The sequence below is a fragment of the Polypterus senegalus genome, chromosome 3, assembly GCF_016835505.1.
Source record: "Polypterus senegalus isolate Bchr_013 chromosome 3, ASM1683550v1, whole genome shotgun sequence".
Lineage (NCBI taxonomy): Eukaryota > Metazoa > Chordata > Cladistia > Polypteriformes > Polypteridae > Polypterus > Polypterus senegalus.
Genome location: NC_053156.1, coordinates 230,343,967 through 230,369,759, shown reverse-complemented (window position 1 = coordinate 230,369,759; position 25,793 = coordinate 230,343,967).

Below are 25,793 nucleotides of genomic sequence, written 5' to 3'. Positions count from 1 at the left end.
TATTTATTCTGGCATAATTTTATCTTTTCTTAGTGGGGGTATTTATGTAAAACCCCCTGAACAAACAGAAAGGAGAAGTTTAAAAACGTATTTATTAAAGCACAAGGACCAAAATGAAATTGAATAATTTATTAAAATAAAGAGCTTGTAAAGTTACTACTCCACCTGTCAGAAATAATAATACAATCCTAAAAAAGAAACTAAAGAATGTGCCCTAGCCTTTCCCTGCAGTAATAAAGAGCAAATAAGACCAGTGGGCCATTTCAATATGGATATAGATTTTTTATTGTTTCTTGCAATAAAGAACTTGTTTTTATTGTTTCCCATTTCACTATGCTAAAACTAATTAAGGTGAGAATTACAGTTTAAATTTGTATTACCACTTGATTGGAAGTGGGATGCTAGGCAAGCAGCTCAGCAGGTATGGACTCTTTCCAGCTCGTTCATTCTCCCTAAATTAATTTGCATTCAAATTGTTTGCTAATTTTAGCAGTTTAGTAAACTGCACATCAAGATTTGGAAGTATAGCTTATTAAGTTATAAAGTCGGTCCTAACTAGCACAAGAGTTTCTAAATAGTGTGTACTTGGTAAACCTTAAGAAGCAAATCATTATTATTTCTTTGAGCCTCAGGGTTCTGGCTCTGGCTTCTCGTTTTCCTTGACCACAGTAAAGTCCAGAGCATGTCTCTTAGGGAAGATTCCATCCATTTAATAAGATAAAGTAAAATGTTATTCTTCTTGACTTGTGGCCCTTTATATCACAGAAAATTGAAATTAAAAATGGGCAATTCTCCTAACAGCAGCAACTTAACTCATTTCTTGTGAAAATTCAGAACAGCCTTTACACACTTTATAATGAAATCTGTCACCTCATTCTAGCTTCTGAACATTTGTTAAAGCAATTGAAATACATCAGACGTTCCATTAGGGAGGAAGGGGTTACTCATTAAGTAATGAGGCAAGCTCAGTGTGTGAACAACTACACCTCTAAATTGAACAGTTACACCTCTTAACTTAATGAATCATTTATGCTTTTGTAGATGCTGGCAAAGCTGATAATTTCACAGTTATCGCTGTGGACAGGAATTTGCATTTGAAATCACAAAGGTTTAAAAAAGTTTATTCACGATCAGACTCTTCACTGAAAGACAATTGCCAGTGAATTCATTGAAAGGAAGACTGAATCCTTAAGTTTAAATGGAATGTTTTTACTCTTTCAGAAATTTGATCTCATTCAGCTTCAGCAGCACAACACAATAAACTATCACCTAGGGAGAAGATTAAAGTATGATCTTGAGGTCTTACACTTTGAAAAACAAAGTGGTATTCAGATTTTAGGCTATCAAAAGCAAATCAAAAGCATTTATAGTAGCCATACACATTGTTGAACTAATTATTAACCAACAAATGCATCACAAGTGTTCTACTTAAGGGACAACTTTATTGTGCCCTTTCTGTTCACAGAAGAAATACATTTAGAAAAGATTTAAGAATCAATGTATTATGCCCTCCATTCACACATTTGGGCAGGCTTCTTTTCTCTTGCTCTTTATGTCTGAGTAAAGATTGTAAGTCTTCGGATCAGACCATCACAAAACACAAATCTGATCTCTGCTGGACTGCTTCATTTTAAGAAAGTCTCCCTCTATTACAATAAAAAAATCTTGGGACGAAGACATGACTTTTGGAAGAGACTTTTTGGAAGGAAGTCCCGCGAGATGGAGACTTTTACCATGAGATTCTTTCAAGTCAACTAACTAACTATTTTCAAACAAGACCACAGTCATCAGTTGCATTCCGGCACTTAACCTGGACAGACAACAATCCATTAAAGGGCTTACTTATGAACACACACACACACGCACACACACGAAGATGTAGTTTAGAATCACACATTCATCTACAGTAAATATGGCAGCGAGAAGTGATGAAGTCAAATGAATTAACACGAAAATTATCAGTTACACAGCAAATTGATTAAATGTGTATCAATAGACTATGCTGAAGGAGTTGGTGGTGATCGTGCGGAAGATGAAAACAACAACTTACAACATTCCAAAGAAAAACTACAACCCTTAACACCATCCGGTCTTCCACCGGCTGAATTACTATTAAAAGAAGAATGTATCGTAATGTTATTGCATAATTTATGTATGAGTGATGGGCTATGCAATGGAACAAGATTAGTTGTACTAAATCTAATCTTGAAGAAAAGTTAATTCTAAACATTGTTTTAACTGAAGTTTTAAAGTAAAAGTGAAAATAATGCATATGTAACAATTCCCATGAAAATAACAATCTCTTTAAATTCTATATTTGGTTAACCAAATACGGGGGATGGCGAGAGAAGCAAGCAGGGGACGGAGCTCCCTAGTTTTGTTAAATTAAATCCTTAGAGTGTGTACATCTGTACAGAGTGAGGAAATAAGTGAAAAACTGTAATGTAACACAGTTACTAGACACAGGCACTTCTTTAAGCAAATCATTTTTTATCATTTACTCGCTGAAATACCCAGTGTTGCCTGGGAGGAAAATAAAAGTGATTTTTTTAAATTGTTTGAGAAAAGTATAATAATAAAAAAAACACAACTTTAAAAATAAAAATAAATTAACAAACAATGAAGACTCACTAATGTGCTTGTCTTGTGGTCTTGTATGTATGTTATCATCCAGTTGATGCTCGGAACCGGCCAACTCTATTTAATTTCAAAAGCAACAGGGGCACCATGGTGCTCAAACATAAAGAATGCTGGCAGTCACCTCCAATTTGGCTTCTGGTGGTCGTTCCGAGTGTCAACTGGATGATAACATGCATACAAGACCGCAAGATCACGCCCCCTCCCCCCCACACCCTACCCAGAAGGGGGTGGGTTAGGGTTGATTTCACCCTACAGCATTTTTAGTTGATCAATGAGAAACATGAGTACCAGGTTTCATGAAAATCGCTTCAGCCTTTTGGAAATGAAGCTGGAATATACATACATACACACACACATATATTGACTTTTATATATATATATAGATACGTACTAGGGTGTTGTAGTGTGTTAGCCATTATGAATCTAACAAGAAGTCAAGCAAAATTACATCTTTTATTGGCTAACTAAAAAGTTTACAATATGCAGGCTTTTGAGGAGACTCAGGCCCCTTCTTCATTACATCTTGCCTGAAAAAGGGGCCTGAGTTGCCTCAAAAGCTTGCATATTGTAATCTTTTTAGTTAGCCAGTAAAAGGTGTCATTTTGTTTATCATTTATTAGTAACTGATATATCTGAAGACTTGGTTTACAATCCATTAAAGTCATGGGTGTAGCCAGAGGGGGATCGGGTAGGTTGTTCAACCTACCCCAAACTGCTAGTGGCCAAAATAAATAATACATAACAAGCACATAATGTTCATAAGTACCTTTTACTTTTTTTTAAAATACAACATACAGGTTAAATATGTAATTGAAAATAGCTACACATATATGATGAAAACATATGCACTTGACATGAATCAGCTTCTTTATTCATAGTGGTACTTTTAGAGCAACCGGTAATTTCTCAAAATGGGGCAAAAGTAAGCGAAAAAAAAGAAAAGAAAATGATTGTTTCAGAATGCAGAACAGCTATTTCAAAAATCAAGAACACAAGGTGAAGCTTTCAGCTAGACATTGTGTTCTGCAATACATTATTTCATAAATTGCCCTTTAATTAGTGAGCTCCATTGGACACCTCTATCTGTCATCTGGTAATATTTTGCAAGTTAACATGAGCTTTCCACTGTTGGGACTTTGTCAGCTGATTAAACTTGGTTGATTCAGAAAGGACATTGGATTATTACAGTCAAGTGTATTAAGTTAGACTGGCAATTGCAGTTGTCTGATGTGTATGGAAAGCCATTTGTGCCAAAATGAATTAAATGAAAAGGTAATTATGAAATAAATAATCACACAAAAATAGTGCAATTATATTTATAAGTAGGTCATCACATTTTGAAAAATTGCAACAATGTATATATAGTAAAAGACTGATTAATTGATAGATAAACCAGGTTAAAAGAGTGCTTTTGAAAAATATAATAAACTATTTTGAAATATGTGTTCTAGAAAAGTCCCATTATGAAAAATAAGCAGGCTTTAAAAAAATTAGGTAATTTTTAAATAAAATCTGCAAAGGTACAATTAAAAATACATTATTGAAAATGGATAAAATGTTAGTGTTTTGTTTTATGTGATAACTAGTAGTATTACTTTTTAATATTATCGAATATTGTGCTCTAATTTACAGTTATTTTACAAGATTTATTTATTTATGTATTTTGGTTATAAACAAAAACATTGGCAGTATTTTGCTTTGAAATTAATATTAATTTAATGCTGTTTTAAGAATTAGAATGAAAGACAAAGCTATGCACTGAATATAATATAAAATAAAAGTCAATGTTTCAATCTTGTATCTATATTTATTTTTCCACAAGAAACTCTTAGGCTAAGGAAATATGTAACAGGTCAGGTCAGGCAAGTTAAGACCCACTCCACCCAGGAGGTTTTCTACACCCTTGAAGCATATCCCAATTTTCTCTAGAAATAGAGCAGATTATATTTGAACATATTTCAAACATAGTTATGTAAAAGGGGAAATTAACATGTTTGGTAAAATGGAAAAATCCAAGTTTTATGGCCTGTGCCATGGGTGTGAGTTGCCCTCAGGTTTCTTGTAGAAATCTATGGCCTTGTGAGGTGCTGTTAATAGGGTTGGCTAGTGTACACTAAGGAAGTCGCCATGTGTTGTTATCCAAAAATGTTAATTCCAACTTTTACTGTATGAATAGGAACAGTCAACACTGCTGCCACATAGCCAGTAAAAGTGGATTTTTTTTAGCTGCCTGCTTGCCTTTGTCTTAAACAATATGAGATTTGGGACTGTGCACAAGTCAGTATGAGCCTAGTTTACAAACACGAAAGAAGGATGTTAATAGGATGTAAAAAGTTGAAATGTTTTCCTCTCTTTTTGCTGTTAATGTGCCCAGTCTTGAAACTGGAAGTGAAGCCTGGTGGAATGGAGAACTTATAAAGACATTTACCAGGGTTTCTGTACTTCATTTCTACAATCTGTACATTACTCTGGAATTTATTTCCAAGGCTTTGCTAGTATGCTTTGCATGTTGTGTTATCATTTGGTAGCATTTACAGTCACTAGCGTGTCTTTTCGGAAATGGAAATGAATAAAAGCAAGTACAAAAGTACACTAACAGATACAAATCTTTACAATGAACTGTTTTTAGCATCTCAGTTGGTATTAACCATCTGTGCTGAAACAAGCAGTGTCGTTTTCATAAGTAAAACAAGATCACAACAAAGTCACTTTACTTTAAAATTACTCTCTCATTTATGATTGACAATTTCTCTTAATATTTTTTAATAAAAAATTACAATTAAACCATTTCTTGGAGCTACTGTTTTTAAAAAAATTGCTTACATTTACACATGCCTGGATTGCAGTTCATAAGCACATCTAGACTTTATGTGGTCCATTTTATAAGTCAATATTGAGAATTTGGCCCACCATTGAGAAAATTTGCCCACTCCTCCTATGAAATTTTGCTACACTATAACTGAAGATGGCCTAATATTAGACTTAAGTATAATGAAAAAAGTGACTAGTTGGCATGTTATCTTCAGTTAAACTGTTCTAAAGATTTGCCTGTTATATGTTAGAATTGATGCAGTTCCTTACCTCTTTTTTCATCAACCACTTTCCCTTTCTTGAGTTCACTGTTTATTAGGGAGGAGCTTCTAATTGAATGAACACTATGGTTGATAAGTCAGGGCTATTTCAAGACACTGGCCGCAATTTTGCTGTAACATTAGTTCCTGCAATTGTGATCTCCTGCTCCCTTTTGTGCTTCCTTCTTCTGTGTCGTATGGTTTTGATGAGTTAGGCTTAGGGTAGAAGATATGGCTATGACTAGCCGCACACGGGTCCACTGATCCAGGAATTCAAATTTTAAGTAGATTTCTTTTTATTCAATTGCATAAGAAGATACTAATAAAATAACTACAACACCTTACAATTGTATTTTTCGTTTCACCAATGTAGATTCACCTGGAGTTCTTGCATTGAATGCCATAAATCCAATTAGTCGAGTTAATTGTCAGATCTTGAAATATCGGGCACTCTTTTGCCTTTAAAGGATTAGATATTATTTTTTTATTTTTAAATGGGATTTGCCATGCACATTTGTTTACTTTCTTTTTACGTGTGCACGATGCCCTAATCAATAAATCCTTAAGAGTTTTATTTTTTCAGTAAGCTGCCACCAATCTCCACTCTCTTAAATCTGCATCCACTTCCTGAGCTTTTAAATAATTGTCTCATAAGACTCTAAAAATTTGTTGTGCTGAAACGGAAAATGTGAAAATCATTGGCAAAACCTTGTCCCGTTGTGCACTCCTCTCTCCATTAATCATCTCCTCCACATCTTGTATCTGTTCCTCCCTTACATCCCTCCAATATTCTTCCCACTCCTGTCTCTCTATCACTCACTATTTTTCTTTTTCTTTTTTTTTACTTTGTCGCTAGTATTTTTCTGATTTCAATTTCATATTGTGGGCTATTGACCTTTTTTTTTTTTGATTATTCTAGAGCCAGATAATTTCAGTTAATATTTTTGTTTAGTTAAAAATGTGCTCTTTTTTGTATATTTTAGTTTGTCATCTAACGTAAGATTTATTGTAAACAGAGTAAGGGTTGATTAACTCTGTATGAACACAAGGGGCTTAGACCAGGAGGTGACAGAACACATGGGGCCTATGCAAAAGGAGAGTCAAAAAGGTAGGCACTGATCTTAACAAAGTTTAAAATAAACTGATAAGCAAAGCCAAAACATTTGACAGAAAGTTTAGACAAAGCAGAAGCATAAAAGGTCCTGTCTGAAATGAAACAATCTTTTTGCTTACCTTGAAAATCTTAGTTTTTAACAAGAGAGCTGAGCTGTGGATTACCTCCTTAAGTAGATGGTGATTGATGATGTCAAACGACACAACTTCCTCTTGTCATGTGGTAGCAACAGAAGCCATAACAATATAGCCAGTATTATGAACAAATCCTCAAAATGGTGTCTTACTACAAAAAATAGAACACAAAATGGTATTGTAAAAATGTTACCAGAATAGTAATAAAAATATCAAACAATATTAAAATATAACATTAATGAATTTTATGCAAATATATTCCTACTGATTTAATATGAACAATAAGAAGATTGGCTTGAAGACAGTAAATGTAAAGATTACTAAAGCTCTTCTATTAAGATATCCATCTTGCATTTTCCCATTAAGGTTGAGGTGGATGCCACAGATATGTCCACAGACTTTACTCAAGAATTCTGTTAACTTCCAACTTCTACGTAATTGCATTATAATTAGAACAATTAAGCAGAACTAAGTAATGAATACTTTATCTTACTGACGGAGACCCAAGTTGACTTCAGACTTCAGTAAGCAAAATCTGTATCTGCACTTCCTCGTCTCCTTCTTTAAAGGTGCGTCACTTGACATCCCACTCCTTACAGTCACTTGTGCTATGTGTGAAATGCTTAATGTGATTCAACAGCAACTACTGGTCTTGTACTTCAAAATGATCTAATGTACAATATCTTATTTGTTTCTTATAAACAAAATAGTAATTTATGGTGAGCACAAATTTCTGAGCCTGACCTATTAAGAAAATTAGTAGTAAAACCAAAGCCAATTTATTTTTCATCATAATCTCTGTAAACGCTAATACACTTGTTATGTAATGTTACCAACGCTTTTCACAAAGTCATCGTCATTCAGATTGGGGAACAAGAGGCAGTCACATGGAGCTAGGTCTGTAGAACAGAGTATGGATGGCATCTCTTCAGATATACATGGGTCTTTTCCACCCGTGCAGTGTAATTTTTTTTTGTTGCTTTTAATAGATTAGTTTTTCCACTCTTGGGTTTTTCGTAATACATAGAACTTACTTTTACTATTGATTTTGGAAATATTTAACCATATTGTCTTGTTTTTTTTTATTTTGGATGCTATTTTCTGCTCTTTCTGGCAACTAACACTTAATCACAAGCACCACTGTTAATGATGTTAGTATTCGTCCATTATATAGATGGTGCAGATAGACGATCAATATCCCTCAGTGGATGAAACCCCTTTAAAAAGAATTCTAGTGAAGGTTAGCGTCAAAGAGGTTATTGTTAGGTTCAGCTTTGGCTTTGACCAGTAATTTGTTCTTGACTACTTGTTGTTCTTTTGCTCTTTCATTCTAAGATGCTTTCATGCTTTTCCTGGTTTAGACCCTTCTTATTCACGCTCTGACAATTGCTGACCAGTCCTGTCCTTTTAGTGATCAGCAGCCTCTGTTTTCTATTCACACTCACAAAAATCTTTGGGTGCTGTCAGCATGCCCTTAAATCGTGAAATTCTTTGGTGATGAAGATGTGAATTTCCCCTTGGGATTAATAAAGTATCTATCTATCTATCTATCTATCTATCTAAATACCATCCTCTAACATCCTCATTATATCTGCTGTGGCATGCGGCTGGGGGTGCAGCCCAGCCGGGACGCCCAGGAGGACCGGAGGAGGGCTTGTGCCTCTTCCAGACCACGAGGGGGCGACCGCCCTGGTTGTGTTGGGGATCATGGGTAGAGGGCTTGGAAGCCCACCCCTGTAGGGGCCCGTGGCCACTGCCAGGCGGCGCCCCGGTGCCTGAAGAACCCTGGACCTCAACACTTCTGCCTCACCAGGAAGTGCTGGGGGGAAGAAGACTGGGGACACCTGGAGGTGTGTCCGCGGGGAATTGCCGGGAAGGCAGCTGGAGCCCATCCAGGCTGGTATTTAAGGGGCCGCCTCCCATCGTTCAGGAGCAAGAGTCGGGTGGAAGAGGATGGAGCTAGGACGGCAACCAGAAGGAAGGCATCAGAGACTGTTAGGCCTGGACTTTGGGGGATCGGTGCTGGAGGCACTGGGTAGTGCACTAGTGACTTGTAAATATATTTGTAAATAAAATGAGTGTGTTGGGTGCAAAACCATTGTCCATCTGTCTGTGTCCGGGTCCAGTGCCACACTGCAAGAAAAGTGGCCCCTACTATGGCAGTGTGATCCAATAATCATCTTCACATGTGTCTTATCTTCTCATCAAATCAGGTTTCTAACAAAGGTTTGTGCACCATATACATATTTACATTTCTCCAATCCACATGCTCAATCTTGTGCAAGATTACAGTGCCTTTAAATCCACTTCAAAGCATTTGATTTCTTTTTTAGATTTACTGTATATTTCTTTTTTATTTGTAACATCATCCCATACTCTTTATCATGCTGTGTTGGACATGCTTCAAGATCTCTTTCAGCTACAATAAAATGGCTTTTCCTTCACCCTTTTGAGTAAGTGGAACCCTTTCTTAGGTTTAGCAAAACCCTTCAAGTCCTGTAAGTTGATATAATTCTAATGGAAACATACTGCTTTAATGCACACTTAATTTAGGTCTGATGAAATAAAACATGTAAAAGGTATTCAAATGTATTTTAGAAAAATAAATATTTAAATACACTTGTTTTTAACATTGTAAAAGCTTCAAATGAAAAATAACTGCTCTTCAGTTATTTGTATGACTAGTGAAGATTTAGTGATGACAATGAATGACCTTCATTGAAAGATTCAGTGAGTAATCGTTCAGACCCCATTAAGTCCTACAGTCTGTTGATGGAAATTACTGTGCTCAGTTATTTTCTGTCTTTTTTCATTTTTGATTGTAAAATTTTTTTTTTCATTACCTTATTAATTTTCATTACATTATTTGTGCATGGAAGACACAGTCCTCTATTAAAACTTATTTTAGTGTAGTTATACAAAAAAGCTATTTAATATATCCACAAAAAATGTGTGTGGTCAAGTCTGGATTATTTCTGTCTTGCATTTGTTTCTGCCAGGAAAGCCTCTTGCCCTTTGACCCCAAAATGGATTAAGCAGGTTAAGTGGATGTCATGTTACATGATTTTTTGTCATGGGGCAGATCAGATTTGCTGATCACTGTTGTTGATCTCTTTGCTGCATCATGTCAAAAGCATGACTGAAAATTGCAGTTCATCTCACATTTACTGACTGGTTCGCTAATCTTACAGCGCAGTTGTGCTCAATCCTTTTTCTGGCTGCCAATAGCAGTAATAATAACTAAAATAAAATAATAAAATTAAATAAAATAACAGCTGCAGGGAGTTCAGCAGCAATTTCTGCCCTTTATTTATTTTTCCATTCTATTATGGTATTTGATATATGAGACATTTTCTTCTGTTTGTGAGTCCCACAGCCCCCGTACACTCGATGGAGCCAGCGCTATACTGGTGCTGTACCAATGCTGTACGAAGAGTTAATAGCTGTAGTGCATTCAGCCACAGTGTTCTTTCCATTCTATTTTAGTACATGAAACACAAGATATCAGAGAGACGAGCTTCTCTTCAATTTGTGAGGTTCAATACCTGGATGTTCCTTATTCCTCATCCCTACATTCTATGCATTGTACTTTGGGCTGAATGCTCATTGGTTCTTCATTCTCGCACACAAAGATCCTGTCCCTCTGACCTAACAGAAAATCAAACCTATTTTGATTTTATCCTATTCGGTTGAAGGCTAGTTGGTCTCAGTCAATGGGTATGAAACCATCACTTCAAAACTGCTTGCCGCCAACTGCCCCCAACAGCTTAAGATTTTGAAAATGAAGGCTACAACTGAAAATCAATGAAAAAATTGTTGAATGTGATATAGTCTTTAAATAATGATAGATAATGTGCTTCACAGTCAAAGTATAGTATACCTTTTCATTCTAATACAGGCATTCTGCAAGGTTGTGTGTTATTTCCATTACTGTTTACTCAGTCCACAAGTTCCCTGAGACAGAACTATGACCACTGTTCCATTATCAAGAATGTTGATGACGCCATGCTAATAGGATATATATCTGACGAGAGTGAAAGCCATTATTTAAATCAAGCAGAATGTTTGGTAAACTTGTACAATTAGAACCATCTTACACTGAATGTCGAAAAGACCAAAGAAATGATATTTGACTATCTTCTTTTTCATTCGGCTGCTTCCGTTAGGGGTCACCACAGAGGATCATCTTTTCCCATATTTTTCTGTACTCTGCATCTTGTTCTGTTACATCCATCACCTGCATGTCCTCTCTCACCACATCCATAAACCTTCGCTTAGGCCTTCCTTTTTTCCTCTTCCCTGGCAGCTCTATCTTTAGCATCCTTCTCCCAATATACTCAGCATCTCTCCTCTGCACATGTCCAAACCAATGCAATCTTGCCTCTCTGACTGTTTCCCAACCGTCCAACTTGAACTGACCCTCTAATGCTCTCATTTCTAAAAAGAAATGATATTTGACTATAAGAGACAGAAATCTGCATGTTCACCCATTATTGCTCTGGGGAAGGAGGTAGAAACAGAAACTGAATATAAATACTATATTCCTTCTTTGTAAACTCAAGACTATTTAAAGTGGACAATGACCTCATGTTGTCTTTATATTGTAATGGGATTCCTTCAGCTTCATTGCCTGGTTTAGTATTCTGACAAACTAAGTTTAAAAAAGTTCCAGTGGATCACATAAAAGCGGCTAAAGTTATTGGGGCTAATGTAGACAATTTGGTAAGTTTGTGTAAGAGGGCAATGCTGACAAAACTAGTAAACATCTGAACTGATGACAAACACTTATTAGATGCAGAATTTAATGTAGACGAACAAGGAAGGATAGTTACTTTGAAAACCGCTACAAATCGCTCCAGAACTTCCTTTTTCCCCATACATCTTTTTAATAAGGAATGTCAGAGATATAAAAAAAACAGAAGTGCACAGTTTTTCTTATGTATATAGTAACCCTTTAAGAAAAAAAATGTACTATCTAAATGCTAAAAGTATTTTTCACAACAATCTGTTTTTGAAATGACATAAACATTTTAGAATTTCTGTCTAAATTGTAACCTCTGTTGTCTCTATTTGTTTGTTTTATTTCATTTCTGTCTGATATTGGGTGCAACTGAAAAGGTACATTTCATGTTTTATTGAGTAAACAAGACTAAATAAAGACCTTGAACCTTGATTTCTAGTAACTCCAAATGATCACGAGACCAACAATTGAAGACTTTGACAGCTATCATCAAGAATCATGCCAGAAAAGGACTGAAAGAAGCCAAAGCATTTGAATAAGGCACACAAAACAGAAATACAGGAGTGAACTAGGCAGCAAAATGTCTTTGGCTGGTGAAGATTAATTCCTTTTTATTAGCTTTATAAATGAAGAACATAAAAAAATAATAAAAACATACATGGCTGCTTAATTAAACAATGTGATGCATAATAGCTATTCATTCAACACCCAATATCCACAATTAAACACTGTTATGATCCTAAAGCACATGTGTGAGACCTCCTATTTGGCAGATCCATTTTATGGCATTTCAGCAATTTACTTTTTTCATACCATAATTTTATGAGAACACCATTAAAGATGTGACACTACATCACCAGAATTAAAGTAAATATCATGCGGCAATTAAGGAGTGAAGCTGCATGTTTTTGGAGAAGCCTAAGATAAAATTAAGGTTAAGCACAAAGTCTGAGCTTCGCTTTGATGGGCTCATGTCTCTTTATCTGCATTTAGATAATAATCTCTGTTTCATCAAAATGATTCCTTACGGTTCATGTTCTTTTTTGCTTCATTATTGGCCTGCATAAAGGATGCTGATGGGGAGGATTATAATGATAATAAATTGAAAAGCTTATATGTTCATTTAAGACAAATCCCCCAGTGATCATGGCCTGCAACAAAACGTTTTTTTTGGCATGCAGATAGAGTGGATTGATAAAGGTACAGCTAGATTCACACAATAAAGACTGGCAACATAAAATAAAAGACTGCCATACTGATGTACAAGTGGGGTTTACACAGTAAGGCCTTTCGGTAGAAGTGGATTTGTTCGATAAAACTGCAGGGGAAAAGCTGAAATGTGTCATAGGACCAACATGAAGTTTTGATCACTGACAATAATCTAAGGTGTTTGTCTGAGTTCTAGGGGTCCACGTAATACATCTAAAGTAAAAAGCAACAGGCTATCATAAGTTATTGATGAAAAGGAATGCAGATGATATTCATTTTGCGGAATCTTCAAACACAAAACACAACAAAATATATGGCATGGCCCCTTTTAGGAAAGTAGTGTCTAGCTCTCTAGATCATAATAGTCTCTGGCTTTCTGTGATCATAAATTGAAATAAGGAGAGCAAGAATGAATGAAGCAGAATTCAGATGATATTCATCTTGGATCTGAAAGAATCTTCTGTACAGTCAATTGTTCTAATAACCCCAGACAAAATATACCCTTTGCTGATTTACATTTAGTTCTCCTCTGTGAAAGGCCTTTATCAGATTATTGCATGTCTCTTTATATTTGCAGCATGTCAAACGGAATGTGGGGGTAGCCACAATTCTCTTACTTGTGTCGTGGAATCATGTTTTTGTTTGCACTCTCTTCCCACATCCACATGAGTTTAACCTTCTGCTATTTCTGTTTCCTCCCACATTCCAAGGATGTGGACATGAGGTTCATTGCTCAGTCTAGATTGACCTAAAGTAAGTAAATATGGGAGCATGCATCTACCTTGAGTTTTTTTCTTGCTTGCCTCAATTGCTGCTGAGACAGTTTGCTGCTTTAGTAAAATATGAATGGACAACTGAGCTCAACAAACAAATATGTGATGTGATGAGATGTAAGCAACTCTAAATATGGTGTAGATCAGGGGTCCTCAATCCCAGTCCTGGAGAGCCGCAGTGGCTGCAGGTTTTTGTTCTGACCTGGTTGCTTAATTAGAAAGCAATTTTTGCCAATAAAGCACTAACAAGCTATGAAATTAAATTAACTCTGCTATGTCAGGTCATTCTCATATCCTAGATTTTCTTTCCCTTTCTATCATGCAAATGATTTGAAGGCTAAAATGGACGAGTAATTCTCAGTCCTTCACTTTTTTCTCTTCATTTTTCTTCCAAGTATTTAATTAAACCCAATAGTGCAGATAAATACACACAGGTGTAAATGTAAATAAGCTAAATGGAGAAATGCTGCTCTCTCTTGTCATTTGCATGTTATTGATAATAAGGAGCAATTAAAATAGCTGTTTAAGACAAAATTAAGCAATAAGGGCTCAAAATCACTAAAGTGAAGCAGAAGTATTACTTTAGCAATAAGTGCTTTTTATTAAGCAACTGGGTTGGAGCAAAAACCTGCAGCCACTGCGGCTCTCCAGGACCGTGATTGAGGACCCCTGGTGTAGACAGTATGAGCTGCACTTATTGCTTCCCCAAATAAAAACAAAGAGGGTGAAATATACAAAAATGATATGAATATTCATAAAAGAGGGATGTGCAAAGGTGCATATTGTTATGGTCTTGTCCTGGCAATATCTTTTAGCCCAGTGAATCCCAACATGGGGAGCTCGCAATTAGATTTTTTAGTGGGGCAATTTGAGAATTTAGGTACATTAAACAATTTATAAAACGAAAAAACAGAAATTCACTATTAAAAAAAACAAATAATTTTTATTTTTTACAGAGACATTTATATATTTATATAAACATAGAAGGGATGGTGAAAAACCCTTTAATTTATGATTTTACAACTGGCTTGGGATTTTACCATTAAAATAATATGAATTGTAACAATGATTATAAACTTTTGCAATATAACAAAAATATAAAATGATGAAAACTTTACAGAAAAAACTGTCATTAAAGTTATTTTATGAATATCACATCTCTTATTATATGTTTTCAAAACTGTATTTGCTGTATTTTCATACTACTTCATATTATATATTTTTTAACAATTTCTTAGTGATTTTTTTGTCAGTACTTCAATTATCCTTTCCCACTTTTGTTTCCATGTTCCTTGGTAGCTTGTTTAGACTAAATTAATGATATTATGTGCTTCCTCTATGTGAGTAGGAGTTCAGTTTTTGAATAGGTAATACTAAGAATAAGGTATATGTTACAGTGGGAGAAATAATGATTTTAGAGAGGCCTAGGTGTGGCATGGGCACAAAAAGGTTTGGAACCACTGTTTTAGCCTAATTATAATTTGCCTGTTCCTATCCAAAACCTTCCTATATAATATGACATACTTACTATTTATAAGTTAACTTTGTTCATCAGTACATTGGTGCAATGTTTGCTTATCACTGCTTCTTCACAGTTTAGGAAGGCTAGGCTCAGATTCCTTGATTAATCTGAATGTCTTCTCTGGGTTGACATGGTTTTATCCACTTATTCAGGTGGCCTCCACCTTTCAGAGTTGTGTAATATAGGGCAACTAGTGATTGTGAATATGTGAGTGAGTGTGAATTGTCTATGAAGAGACATCACCTTTGTTGTGCTTGGTGCTGCTAGAATAGTCTGTGGTTTCCCATAACCATAAATTGAAGTAAGCACATCCAGAAAATAAAAAAATGTAAACTATACTTCTCCAAAGAGAATGAGGAGGTGCTACTGTAAGCTGGACAAAAGTCGATTTAGATTTATGTTTTTTTTGTTTGCTTTTAGTGGGATTGAGAGTAATATCATGGAAGGTGGTGGCAATTACATAAAGTGGAATGGTGAAATCACTTTCAGGGCAAACATTGTTTTTCTTGCCTCTCACTTTTCATGATTTGACAAAGTCAGTTTTGAAATTACTTCTCCATCCTTGAGGTAGGAAGGGCATTTATAAATCTGAGACACCAATGAGACTAACCTGGCATGCCTTAAACTCTCTATATGGGCACAACAAAAAAGCACAGTCATACTGTATGTATGGTACTTTTTCAAATAGTAATATTCTGTATGCTGTTTTATTTCAAACTTTGTTTAGTTTAGCTTTTAAAGCTCCTTAAATATTCAAAACAAGCTCAAAGTGCTTTTATTCTTGCCGTCTCGACCTGTGATTTTGATTTCATCAAGGCAGGAATCAGCTCTCCACCTGGGTTCCAGTGAGTCAGAGTCTCTCATTTTCAAGCTCACTAAGCACCTCTCTGCTGCATTATGCCTCTTGAAAGACCTCTTTTTTGTGATTATCTTGGAGCGTGAGCTGAACACATGAGGGCTAATGGACTCAAGGTGCAGCCGCTGGACCTTTAAGCTACTGCTAATTGTGTGCCAAAGAGGGCTCTTATTTTTTTGTGGCTGGATCTCGCAAATACTTTAGTCCAATTAAAAGAAAAATGATGAGGTGCCTTGCTGTTGCATTTGCCATTACAGCAGGATTTAAAATATGACAAGGATAAAATGAAGCTGCACAAAGACTTCTTTTAATCATCTCAGGAGGCCTGGTTTGCAATTTTTATTCAGCGTCCAGTATCCCGGTTTTCAATTTCTATTCAGTGTCCGTGGGCCAAACATACAGTAGTCATCTGTAACTGAATATTCTCAGGAGAAATCGGATACCAGTTAAATGAAATGAGCCTGACTTTTTTAGGTCTATGCCTATAAGCACATATCAGGCCAAGCTAACTCTACCATGAAACATCAAAACTCAACACACATAAAGTGCTGTTTGCATGCATTAGAATATCTTGGTTTAAGAATAACCCCCTGGCATGAATGGCACGATACATTTTACTTTAGAGCTCGCTCACATCCTAGAAGCAATCATTAATGTTTAGTATGTTGGAGACAGTGGCACTGATCAGAAAGCAGGAGATGGAACTGGAGGTGGCAGAGTTAAAGATGTTAAGATTGCATTGGGTGTGAAGAGGATGGATAGGATTAGAAATGAGTACATTAGAGGGTCAGCTCAAGTTGGGCGGTTGGGAGACAAAAGTAAGAGATGCAAGATTGTCTTGGTTTGGACATGTGCAGAGAGATGCTGGGTATATTGGGAAAAGGATGTCAACGATAGAGCTGCCAGGCAAGAGGATAAGTGGCAGGCCTAAGAGGAGGTTTATGGATATGCTGAGAGAGGACATGCAGGTGGTGGGTGTAACAGAGCAAGATGTAGAGGACAGAAAGATATGGAAAAAGATGATCTGTGATCTGTGGTAACCCTTAACGGGAGCAGCCAAAAGTAGAAGAAAATAGTTCAATATCGTTTCTTTGGTCTTTTCGACATTCAGTGTAAGATGGTTCTAATTGTTAGTTTACCAAACAGTCTGCTTGATTTAAGAAACTAGAAAACAAATGTGTTTTCCCATAAGGCACACATAGAGGCAAACTAATCAAATTAAATCCAAAAACATTACTTTGAAATGAAAACCAGAAGTTGATGGCAAGAGAATTCAAATACAAATATAAAATCAAAAGAGAAGAAGAAATGGACATTACATAAATTCCAAAGCAACCAATGCATAGGCCGCTTCTTCTTAAATAGTAATGTAGGTGGTTCCCAATCTGAAGCATCAGGTGGCCCTGGCCACCTATGCACAAGATATAGGCCACAAAGACCATGATTTAACAAACTGTACCCAACTTAATTTATAATCAAAATAAAAATAAACATAAATTACATAAAAGGAAAAAAAAAATAATATTTAAAAAATAATTTCTAAAAAAACAACAAATAAAAAGCAACTACCGTATATACTCGCTGATAAGACGGGTCTTGAAACCCGAAAAATTGATCATAAAATCAGACTTCGACTTATACAGTCATGTCAGTCATTGTCCAACCTGCTATATCTTAACACAGCGTCACAGAGGTCTGCTGGAGCCAATCCCAGCCAACACTGGGCGCAAGGCAGGAACAAATCCCGGGCAGGGTGCCAGCCCACCGCAGCTGACTTATACACCCATTCAAAAAGACATTTTTTTAAAACATCTACTTGCTTCCTCCAATCTTGCACCAGTTTCTCAGATACATCGAATTTTGTTGCAGCAGCGCAGTTACCAGTTTCTCTTATCAGTTCAATGACTTTTAATTTAAAACCAGCTTCATATTTCCTTCTGATCGATTGCTCCATCGTAGATAAGGGATGCTCTTACCATACAGGGATTGATGGTAGAACAATAGTACACAAGTTCCATAGACATAAATATAAAGCTTGTCCTTTAACTGGCAATTCCAAATATCCCCGGGGTGCATGTGGAGTGTAGGTGTGGGCATGGATAGGAATAGATGGACCAGCGCTCTGTTTGGGGCTATTTCCTGGCTTCTGTCCAGTGTTGGTAGCATACTGTAAGCTCTGGCCCTCATAACCCTGAATAGAATTATAATGGTTTGAGAATGTACGCTATGAACTGTTTTTTATTAACCATAGATAGTAAGGTATTAGAGTAGATGCACAAAGCAAACATGTTTTTAGTCTGGTTTAGTAAAGATGGTGAACTGATTGAGCATAGTTACAATCAAAGGCAGGAGTAGTTATTTTCTGTGGTGGTTTTGTTAAGTTATAAAGGCAAACAATCCAAGATATAGAAAGAAAAAACTTATTTCAAAACCACTTGTAGATGACTTAATAAATCCTGTTGTTAAAATATCCTGAATATAATCACCTGTAGCTTTAGTTTTGGGGCAAGATTTTTCTTTTATGTAACAGTTTTAGATAATTGGTCAACTGGACAATGATAGGGTTGGTATGGAAATAATTCTAACAATTTTCTTTTTTTTGGTTAAATATGTTCAGAAGTAACTTATATTCCAACGTTGATATTTTCAGCAGAATAACACACAAGGCTAGGAGTCAAGAATGAAACCAGCCTTCTCACCAGGATGGTAGGTTGATGACAGGGAAGTGCTTTTGTAACCATGGATATCCCATTATAACTTGGGGTTCTAAGGTTTCGAAGACATAAAACACGTAGACATCCTGTAAATGTCTGTGGCAAAAGGTGTTCCATTAGCCCCTTGTCTATCAGTCCTCTGTTCACGGATAATATCTGATGTTGTAAAGAAAGAGGAATTTTAGGAATACACAGTTGCTTTAATATACCTGGAGTAATACAGATTCCTTCTAAACTAGAATCTGCTATTGCCTTAGTAGTCATTTGATTATTTATCATTAAAGGAACTAAAAGGTAGGGTTTTTTTTATATTTGGGCTTTGGTATTAATTACCAAAATTCCAAGTTGTGATACACCCTTTAATTTCATTAGATCATGCTCAGAATCCCCACAGTAAATACACAATCTCTCCAATACCCTTCTCCCACTTTTTGAGTACAGCAATAACATTCAAAACTTTCCAAGCTTTAACTCAATTAGCCTCCCACAAAGGTTTAGCCAGACTGATCAATTTTTCAAGACAGCAACAAGTTGTCTTGGAGTGCTTATAAGCTGGTCCTGCACTGAATAGAGTAGCAATTACTCTAATGATGCTTGTTGCATCTTGGGGTCTGTGACATTGAATTCTGTTGTACGCTAGAAGCACTAAGACTGTACGGATTTACTTATTTTATTTTTTGTTTGTTACCTATTTATTCATGTTCTTACCTAATCTTACTTGTTTTTTTTTCTTTTCTTGTAACATCTTGTAAAGCACTTCAAGTTGCATTCTTGGTATGAAAATTTGCTATATAAATCAATGCTCTTGGTGTTATAAATTTAGAAACTTGGTTGTTGCAAACATCCAGGTGCCTGAAATTCTCAGGAAAAAAATAGAATATTAAAGTGAAAGTGTGCTTGGAATAAAATGCAGATATACCACAGTCTACTCTAGAGGGTTACTAGCTAATAAATGTGTAGTTTTCCGTTATAAGATAGGAATGTATTTGGTTGTGTTTGAAAAAGTAAATTGCCATTGCTTAAAAACACCCAGCACCATTCTGAATTTTCATAACAGACTTCAGAATATGACATCATAATGTGCTCCTATTATTTTTGAAAATAACTAATATTCACTTACTGGCTACTTATAAGTTTATTAATAGTATGATTTTGTCTGCAAACCCCTAATACAAATCATTCATTTCTGAATGACAATGGTTTCATCTGTTCACCTGGTGTTCACCTTGATTTTCCATACTACATGAATATATCAGAGGAACACGTTCTTTATTCCTTGAATTTAGGTAAAACGTCTAAATGAAAGTCAAACAGACGGATGTCAAACACTATCAAAGCAAAAGAAAGGCCCTTTAAGGAGAAGGAAAATCTCAAGGTTCAAAAGAGGAAACGATGTCTGAAAGTCCCTAATTACTACAACTCTCTTTTCTCTTGCCTACTAGTAATAAGGTCCTGATTAGCTTTAAATGATATGCAGGTTCTTTTACTATGGTCATTATTTTTCTAAATGATGTTGGATCAAATCATGCCTGTCACCAATTAGGGAAAAACATCCTAAGAAGCTGAAGCCACCCTGAAGCCTGTATTGCTGAGTGATGACAAAAACAAAGAATTAAATTGCAGCAAAACACCGCCAGAGGCAGAGATGATCATTTGAGGCTAGCTTAAAATATAACAAAGCAACCTGGGTTAGGAAGGCAGGTATTAACTTTCTGGATGTAATAGAACTTAGTGACATGGTGTCACGGTTGAAATATTATAGCCACCCACACCTCCTATAAACATTTATCTATGTGAAGTATAAAATGACAGCCACTGATTTTCTTATCATCTGACATAGATCAAAGCACATACCTTCTCCATTTTTTTTTGGTTTTGTGCAATATTATGTGACACAAGGCTGTAGTTGCATATTCAAAATGTCATTCTTAAACAAAAGCTTGAACTCATGTAAAATAAAGCACTTTTTACTATCAATAGACGTCTTTAGAGGATCTGCTGTAGAGTTTTGACATAAAGGTTTACTTTTGTAAATGTACTCACTAGACCGCTGATCAAAATTAAGACAGAGTTATCTTTTGCGTCTTTGCCAAGGTGCATTAATTACATCTGTTTTAACAAAGCAGAGTCAGACAGATTTAGGTACACAGAATGTGGCTGAGGTTGTAGTATAATCATTTGCATGTAAATGCTCTAAAACTGAAGGTTTATTTTTATAAGAATTAAACAATTTAAAATTTGTCAAAACAAGTTAATAAGCACAAAAAAATCTTGCCATAAAAATGCTTGGTGGAAACGGCAAAAAGGATCAGTTTCTACAATTCCAATATATAAGACTTCAGTGCTAGATTTAACTGTAGAGTGAATTTTATCACTGGAGAACTTATTATTTCTGTATTGTACATTAAGCTCAAGTTTAAGTGATTCGAATGACCCCCTTTGTGTAACAGTGCATACTTTCAAAATTGTCCTGCTTTTCTGAAAAGAGTGCTTTCAGAGTTTTTAGCTAATTGGCACCAAAGGCTTTGTCGACAAAAATCAATCAATCAATCAACATTTATTTATATAGCACATATTCATACAAAAAATGTAGCTCAAAGTGCTTTACAAAATGAATAGAAAAATAGAAGACACAATAAAAAGTAAACATAAGTCAACATTAATTAACATAGAATAAGTAAGGTCCGATGGCCAGGGTGGACAGAAAAAAAAAAAAAAAAAACTCCAAAGGCTGGAGAAAAAAAATAAAATCTGTAGGGCTTCCAGACCACGAGACCGCCCGGTCCCCTCTGGGCAATCTACCTAACATAAGTCAAACAGTCCTCTTTGTATTTAGGGTTTTCATGGAAGGACCTGATGATGATGGTCACGTAGACTTCTGGCTTTCAGTCCATCATTGTTGGAGCATCATGATGCTTAGAGTAGGTGGTGGTGGCGCAGGCATAAGAAAAGAAACAGAAGAAAGAGTAGGGGTCAGTACGGATTTTAGAGCCACTGTGAATAGTTATTATGATGAATTGAACATACAGAGTATCAGTATTAAGTTAAAGTGAAGTTAGGAGAAAGCCATGTTAAAGTAATGTGTTTTCAGCAGTGTTTTAAAGTGTTCTACTGTATTAGCCTGGCGAATTCCTATTGGCAGGCTATTCCAGATTTTAGGTGCATAACAGCAGAAGGCCGCCTCACCACTTCTTTTAAGTTTAGCTTTTGGAATTATAAGGAGACACTCATTTGAAGATCTAAGGTTACGATTTGGAATATAACGCGTCAGGCATTCCGATATATAAGATGGAGCGTGATTATTTAAGGCTTTATAAACCATAAGCAGTATTTTAAAGTCAACCCTGAATGACACAGGCAACCAGTGTAGTGACAGTAATCTGTGCTGTGATTTGTTCTGAAACCTGACTGAAACTTATCAAGAATAGTATGTTTATTGAGGTGGTCATTTAATTGCAAAATGACTGCCTTCTCTAGAATTTTACTTAAGAAGGGCAGGTTAGAGATGGGTCTAAAATTTTCAAAGGCAGAGGGGTCAAGATTATTTTTCTTGAGCAGGGGTTTAACTACAGCAGTCTTAAGACAGTCTGGAAAGACACTCGTATCTAATGACGAATTAACTATGTCCAGAATATTGTCAATTAGCACGTCTGATATTTCTTTGAAAAACCTGGTTGGTATTGGGTCAAGGACGCAGGTGGAGGGTTTCAGTTGAGAGATTATACTATGTAATTTAGGTAAATCTATCCTGGTGAAAGCATTTAATTTGTTTATAATGGAGTACCGGGGCTTTGGAGGTTCTGCAGTGTTGGGGAGATATACTATGTTATCTCTAATATCATTCATTTTTTGATTGAAAAATACAGCAATGTTCTCACAGGTTTCACTGGAAATATTCTGGGGGCATTCCTTTGTGTTACCTGGGTTTAACAGACGATCAATTGTAGAAAATAAGACTCTGGGATTACTAGCATTGTTATTTATAATATTAGAGAAATAGCAGCGCCTCTCAAGACGGACTGTGTTATTGTATTCTGTTATTTTAGCCTTTAATATCTCATAATGGATAGTTAGATTAGTTTTCCTCCATTTACGCTCAGCTCTCCGGCATGTTCTTTTTAAATCAGACACTCTTTGGGTCTTCCATGGAATAACAATACTAGAAGATTTTTAACTGTCTTTTCAGGTGCAACTATGTCAACAGCAGTTCTTACTTTAGAATTAAAGTTTTCCACTTTACTATTTACATTATCCTTGCTATTATAGTTGGCATCATAAACGGACTGACTGCTTAGAATAGTTGTAAGCTTTAAAGCTGCTGATGAGTCAAAGACGCGTTTTTTAACAAAATGCTTCTCATGAGTGTTTTCTATCTTTATTTCAATATTAAATAGTAGAAGGAAATGGTCTGATAGGCCAATATCAATTACATGCTTTAAATCGACTTTAAGTCCTTTAGTAATCACTAAGTCTAACATCTGACCTGCTTTATGTGTAGGCTGATTAACGAGCTGTCTCAAATCAAAAGAGTCCATGAGGTTCATGAATTCCTTTACCTTTTGGTCACACTGATTGTCGACATGAAAGTTAAAGTCGCCGACTATTAAGAGTGCGTCATAGTTTGTAACTAAAATTGACATTAAGTCAGAGAATTCCTCAAGGAAAGACGCGTTATATTTAGGAGGTCTATACAAAAGGCTAAAGAATCAGCATGACTTTGATCACAGCCAGGGCTGCCCTTTGTCATCGATTCTGTTTATAACTTTTATGGACAGAATTTCTAGGCGCAGCCAGGGTGTTGAAGGGGTCCGGTTTGGTGGACTCAGGATTGGGTCACTGCTTTTTGCAGATGATGTTGTCCTGTTTGCTTCATCAGGCCGTGATCTTCAGCTCTCTCTGGATCGGTTCACAGCTGAGTGTGAAGCGGCTGGGATGAGAATCAGCACCTCCAAATCTGAGAGCATGGTCCTCAGCCGGAAAAGGGTGGAGTGCCCTCTCAGGGTTGGGGGAGAGATCCTGCCCCAAGTGGAGGAGTTCAAGTATCTCGGGGTCTTGTTCATGAGTGAGGGAAGAATGGAGCGTGAGATCGACAGGCGGATCGGTGCGGCATCCGCAGTGATGCGGGCTCTGCATCGGTCTGTCGTGGTGAAAAGGAGCTGAGCCGTAAGGCAAAGCTCTCAATTTACCAGTCGATCTACGCTCCTACCCTTACCTATGGTCATGAGCTATGGGTAGTGACCGAAAGAACGAGATCGCGAATACAAGCGGCTGAAATTAGTTTCCTCCGCAGGGTGTCTGGGCTTTCCCTTAAAGATATGGTGAGAAGCTCAGTTATCCGGGAGGGGCTCAGAGTAGAGCCGCTGCTCCTCCGCATCGAGAGGAGTCAGATTTGGTGGCTCGGGCATCTGATCAGGATGCCTCCTGGACGCCTCCCTGGTGAGGTGTTCCGGGCATGTCCAACCGGGAGGAGGCCCCGGGGAAGACCCAGGACACGCTGGAGGGACTATGTCTCCCGGCTGGCCTGGGGACGCCCTTTGGGATTCTCCGGAAGAGCTGGAAGAAGTGGCCGGGAGAGGGAAGTCTGGGCCTCTGCTTAAGCTGCTGCCCCCGCGACCCGACCTCGGATAAGCGGAAGAGGATGGATGGATGGATGGATGGACTTTGATCACTTGTAGTTTCTGACTCTGCTGTGGTTAGTAACACTCTAGGAGTAACAAGCTACCTTTTATTTTTCTTCCCATGGTGGTCATTTCTTCACTATTTGTGACCAGTACAGTTCTATAATAAAGAATGTGAGTGTTTGTTTAGTGCTATTTCAGTTTCTACAACAACCTGTTTTTATTTAGAGTAAAATTGCCCTTACAACTGTGTGTTATGTATACAAATATTGGAAACATGCTGTACGAAATAGTTATGGAACGTTTTCTTCAATGCACCAATCTCAGTTTAATTTTATACTAGCAAAATACCCGCGCTTCGCAGCGGAGAAGTAGTGTGTTAAAGAAGCAATGAAAAGAAAAGGAAACATTTTGAAAATAACGTAACATGATTGTCAATGTAATTGTTTTGTCACTGTTGTGAGTGATGAGTGTTGTTGTCATATATATATATATATATATATATTTACACACACACACATAAACATATATATATATACATATCTATACATATACACATATATACATACATATATATATATACATACATACACACACACATATATAAACATATATATACATATACATACATATCTACATATATACACACACAGCTATTTCAGTATCAGTGCAATACGCTGCTTGTTAAAACGGATGACTCCCGCTCTTACGTGCAAGTCTGCGTGGATATTATGAACTATCGTATTTGTTCAAGTTCTATTTAAATTTTAAATAGAAGGAATTTTTATTTAGTCGACAGAAATATCTTTGGTAGGAATGGTAAAACAGACAGGAATATTATTCGTGAATAAATCAACTCAAACCTTAAACAACTTATAATATTTTGCTCTCCATAAAAATATATCCTGTCTAAATTATACAAGTTAGAAATAAAGTAAACGTTAAAAGAACAAACATTCAAATTTCTTTACTCTTATGTAATTTTATATAAAAATAAACTTAGATTTTAAATATCCCAAAAGATTTTGCTCTCCATAAAAATATATCCTGTCAAAATTATACAAATTCAAATATGAACATGCTGCATAACAAAACCTGGAAATATAAATAAAATGTGTTCCTTTCAGCAATAACAAATCAAATCATTCAGTTGTCTTTGCTCATATGTCATTTTAGAGCTGGACGCCTGGCATCTTTTTTTGGCCACAGGTTCGTTTCTGTTTGCTGTGAGGTTCTGTGTTGTGGAGATTCTCAGGATGGATTGCAGGTGCTCATCAGTGAGGCGACTCCTGTGTGCTGTTTTGTTAGTCTTTATCACTGAGAAGAGCTTTTCACACAGATATGTGGTACCAAACATGCACAAGGTTCGAGCCGCATGTAGACGGACTTTTTGTTCTTCAA